This window comes from Abramis brama (assembly GCF_963993115.1).
Source record: "Abramis brama genome assembly, chromosome: 18".
In the NCBI taxonomy this organism is placed as follows: Eukaryota; Metazoa; Chordata; class Actinopteri; order Cypriniformes; family Leuciscidae; genus Abramis; species Abramis brama.
The window spans coordinates 17,755,739-17,760,860 of NC_139980.1; the positions used below are offsets into that span (position 1 = coordinate 17,755,739).

At 35.2% G+C, this 5,122-nt stretch overlaps 1 long non-coding RNA gene across 1 annotated transcript; it reads right to left on the reverse strand.

Moving 5' to 3' along the window:
* Window positions 1-1,414: 1,414 nt before the first annotated feature.
* On the reverse strand, window positions 1,415-3,839 carry LOC311069050. The gene is made up of 3 exons (XR_014603466.1): window positions 3,701-3,839; window positions 3,116-3,185; window positions 1,415-1,768 (listed from the first exon to the last, which is right to left on the reverse strand). It is a non-coding gene; the product is annotated as an uncharacterized lncRNA (long non-coding RNA).
* Between the last annotated feature and the right edge of the window lie 1,283 nt (window positions 3,840-5,122).

The window sequence follows — 5,122 nt, forward strand, 5'->3', positions numbered from 1 at the left end:
TACTGTGGCGTGTTCATTCCTGGAAGAAAACTCAAAACTACAATGGAGGCGTTTCAGAGAGTTCAGAAACTGATATATAGAATAACTCCCTTTGGAGTGATTTTGTGCTGTGTAACTTTGCAGACATTTGTCATGCTCAAACAGCAACATTACACACTAAACAAAGTTGAAAATGTAAAAGAGCATTACAGGACCCCTAAATGATTCATGATTCGCTATAACCTCTTTACCGCTTTCCAATTAAGATTATTCACAGTTTGTTCATTTTTCTAAGAGATTTAGACATTTCTGTCAGGCATAATTATAATAATAGGTGAGACAGGACATAACAAGCTGAATAATAGCAACAGTTCTGAAGGTGAAATAAAAGTCACACAGGCAGGATTTCAGAGGCATCCGGTAAGCACAATGACTCCTAGTTCTGGCTTAAACACACACACACACACACACACACACACACACACACACACACAAAGCCCTCCATCCTGCTGACTTGCTGCTAGCCGATACCTCCGTCCAGTCAGGTGATCAACAATGCAAAGGTGTCTGAACTGACTCTTCTTCACTATAATACACTGAGTGATCTCTGACATACAGACACACACATGCACCTAATATGGGTGTTTTTTGAACTACATGCACTATTAGTTTTTATGTAAACTGACCAAACTACCTATTTTATAACATAACTTTTACAAGGTCTCTTATATATGCACTACTGTTAAACAGTTTTGGGGACTGCGGTAATTTGATCAAAAATATGATTTCATTTTAAAATAACTGTTTTCTATTTAAATATATATTAAACATGAGTTTGAAATACTATGGGAATTACATTTTTTAGATCAGAAAAGGACAGAATTCTCTTGTGACGTATATCCACTGCTGTACATTGTTAGCTGACAAATGAAATGTCATAAACTAGCGAGAGTGTGAAAAGTGTTTTATTTTCAAAAAGCCCACAGGGCACAACATCGGCCATACATGCAATCGTTCACGCACTAATGCACTCCAGGAATGTTATTTAAGCCACTGGACCATTTTAACGGAGATTAGGGTGGTATCCACATATCCACGTCCTTTACTGGAATTTTACTGGAATTTAAAACTGCACTCAGGATTGAACAGATGTACAGCTCGGGCCACAGTTAAAGAAGGTTTAATACATAAAATACACTGTAAAAAGAATACTGTGAAATTTACAGCAACTTGCTGGCAGCAATTAGCAAGTAAGTTGCTGTAGTTCATTTCACAGTATGCTTACTGTAAACTTAATTGCAGTTACTTGAAAAATACTGTAAACTTTTTTACAGTAATAATCACAGTACTGTGTTTCATCACCTCACATATTTTACTACTGTAATAGGGATTACTGCATTAATTTTGTGTACTGTAAAATGAAGACACTGTTTTTAATCACAAAAATGCCGTTTATTGACAACTTTTCACACTTTAAATTTCAAAATTCTTAAAATAAATAGCAAAAAAAAAACTTTTTTTTTTTCAATAGGTAAACATTTTTCTGTTAACATTTAATTTTGTTTTGTATACAACAACACTTTTCTGAACATAAAAATCAATCCTGTTCAAATGTATTAAAATGTTTGGTTAAAATTGGAGTGTATAAAAGACAAAATAAATGATTTAAAAACAGCAGGATTTCAAACAGTAGAATTTAGTCCCTTAATGTTGTTTTTCTCCCAGAACTGTATTTTCCTTCAAAAACGGGGCCTGAACTAGTCAACGTCCTGGGCTGGAGTCTTCTACCCTGCAGTGGAAGAAATTAATTATTAATTGAAAAGTTTATAAGCAAGACAGATGGGTTGATGACAATATACATAAAAGTTTGATTGGATCATTTGATTTAGCCAATCAACATGTAATACAATGTCCACTTCTCTATAAACCAAAACTCTTAAAACACACATTTACATATATATTAGGGCTTGGAGAGAAAAATCGATTAACCTAGCTATCGTGTAGATTCTAAAATCTTTTTTTATTTTTTTATTCCAGAATCGATATCAATTCAAATTCAATTGCTTTATTTTTGTCCTTGCTTGTAGATGAGGTTGACAGAAGTTAGCCACTTTCGTTCCAAGAGAGGATGAAATTTGTCGTTATCTATGAGTGTTAAAGTGGCGTAATATCCAGAATGGACGCGTATAAGAGACATGAGACTGAACGCACTGAAAAGCCTTTGCACTGCTCATATGCTGAGAGGGAGATTAGACAATAGAGCTGCACGATTCATCTTCAAAGACTGTGATCTCGGTCATCCAGACCTTTCAATTCGTCTGTCTATTAAACTTTGACAAATTCATATCGCAACATTCAAATCTGTGTTGGCGCTGCCGTTGACCCAGAGAGAGAAACGTTAGTCATGAAACAGCTTCACAAACAGTCTTTTAAATAAATATTTAAAATTGAATATATTTTTAAATAATTGTTAAACATCAAACTTTTATTTTAACTCACCATGCAAATGGTAGAAAAGTTAATAATAAAAATGAAAGTTTGATGTTTAACAATTACACAATAGTCCATATAAACCCAAATAAACACTTTGAGAATTATTTTACTAGTCGGGTAGGTGGTTAAAGAATGACTACTCAAATATTTGTTCCCATTCCTAGTCAAAAATATATCAACAACAAATAAGTGCTTACCTCTGGATAAATTCTAATGTATGATATTTATTTAAAAGACTGTTTGTGAAGCTGTTTCATGACTAACGTTTCTCTCTCTGGGTCAACGGCAGCGCCAACACAGATTTGAATGTTGCGATATGAATTTGTCAAAGTTTAATAGACAGACGAATTGAAAGGTCTCGATGACCGAGATCACAGTCTTTGAAGATGAATCGTGCAGCTCTATTGTCTAATCTCCCTCTCAGCATATGAGCAGTGCAAAGGCTTTTCAGTGCGTTCAGTCTCATGTCTCTTATACGCGTCCAATCTGGATATTACGCCACTTTAACACTTTGGAATCTAAGTGCAAGATGACGAAAAACTTTGTTCACACACAGTGAATCGATACAAATATACTTAACACTTAATATACTTATACACTTAAAATTGGGATCTATTGTGCATGTCTAGTGCTGGGATCTTACCGAGCATGATGAGCCTTGGAGTGCTTGGCAGGGAAATCTGGGCCTCAACGTCTGCTTGGGTGGAAGTTTCCTGTAACACAAAATAAACAGAAAAAAAAACCTTTTAAAAATCACAAGTACAATAAATGGTAAATAAATGAACTAGTAAGATCTCGAAAAATCTTAATACAGTGCGAGTATATTATTATGCTTCCACGAGTCATGAATAAAACTTTCGAATCGGCCCGCTTAAAATGTCTGATTCTTCAGGCGGCGACGTTAGCATTAGCAAGCATGAAAAAAAAAACGAGTGAGATTATTCAAACTACCGCGCCAACACATAAGTTACATCAAATACACAATTACAAATTAATTTTATTCGACAATGCTACACGTTACTCTTTAATCAAATTTAAGACGTTATAAATGTAGGCTAATGTTGCCAGAAAAGACACTTAATACAGTATAGGCCTATGCTCCCACATGTGAAGGACATTTGAAGGAATGGCACTTCAAATTAGGCTATCAACAATCTCGTTTCTGCAGTTTGACCTGCGATTAAGTTCAGAAAAATCATGATCCTATTAAAAATGTGTTAAGTCTTACCTCTACCTGCGTTTTCTGTCGAGTCGGCTGGCTTCACGGCTTCACGGCTTCACGCGCACGCGGTGTCGTCCGCGGTGACAGTTGACGTGCTCAGGCAAGAGAAAAATCCAAGTGTATGGGGATCAAATTTCCGGCTAGCGCACCAATATACATCACGTACACATACACAATTCCAATTAAATTGTTATTCATTATGACGTTATCGAATGTTGCCAGATTAGAAAATCTATCGAAATTATGTGCAAATATATATAGATATATTTATTTTTTATTTTTTATAAAATGCACACAAGACACGAGTTTACTAGGAAGTGCGCCGCTCGTTTACTTGGTGCACTCTTAAAGTTGAACAAATAGGTAACTTTACAAGAGTAAACTGTGGAAATAAATCAGCAAAGTTACCTTTCTGAAGTTAAAATTCCGATAAAAGTGTGGAATCTCGTAGCTTTTCAGCTTACCATGGCAAAGAAATTGCTGTATTGTGATTCACAGAAAAAATATTTTTACTGTAGAATTTACCCGCCATTGAAAATTGACCATGATGCTTTGCAGATCTACAGTAACATGCTGTATACAGGTTCTACAGTAAGCATTTGCTCATTTTACAGTAATAATGCTGTGAAAACTACAGAAATTTGTTACAGTGTATGATACAAAGGGTCAATGAAAACATAAATCAGACTGCAGTGCGTCCTTGTGCAGCACAGAGCATGGCATGAGATTTAGACTAATATGTACTGGATTACTGGCTTCTATAAATAGACTGGGAGGAAGTACAATACACTCTGACATATGATGGAGTTCAGAGTGAGTGTGTATGTGTGTGAGTGTGCGTTTTATGCACTGCACTGGTTCTTTGTTAGCCAGATGTTTGCTTTCTGCACAAGGCAGATATCCAATAGTAGCTTTAATGACAGTAATGACAGCAAGATTGACACTCCCTTTATTACAGAACCATTACATTTAGTCACACATGCTATAATCCAAGCATCAGCCTCCCTTCACATTAATAAATACTGACCAGTTAGATACACAGAGGAGCGTATCGAGAAACAGAGAACATGCTTTCAGTGGGATGAGTAATCCTGATTGACTGCAACAGTATCATGTATTAATTCTAATTTTAGTAGCAAACCTCCATGTATGAATGGAGGCTTTAGTCACATGTTTGGATGCTTATGTTTGACGTCAAAATTGTAATTGTGGATGGGATAGCACATATATGGAATGGAAACATATATATATATATATATATATGGACCATTGCAGAGAAATGTTGCAAGCCAGATTCAAGCTTAAGTTGCTTACATGAGCACCACAATTCAGATATTGTGAAATATTTTTTACTAAATAATTATTAAATAACTTTTTTTTTTCACTTTTTTTTCATTTTAAATTGTAATTTATTCCTGTGATGCAAAG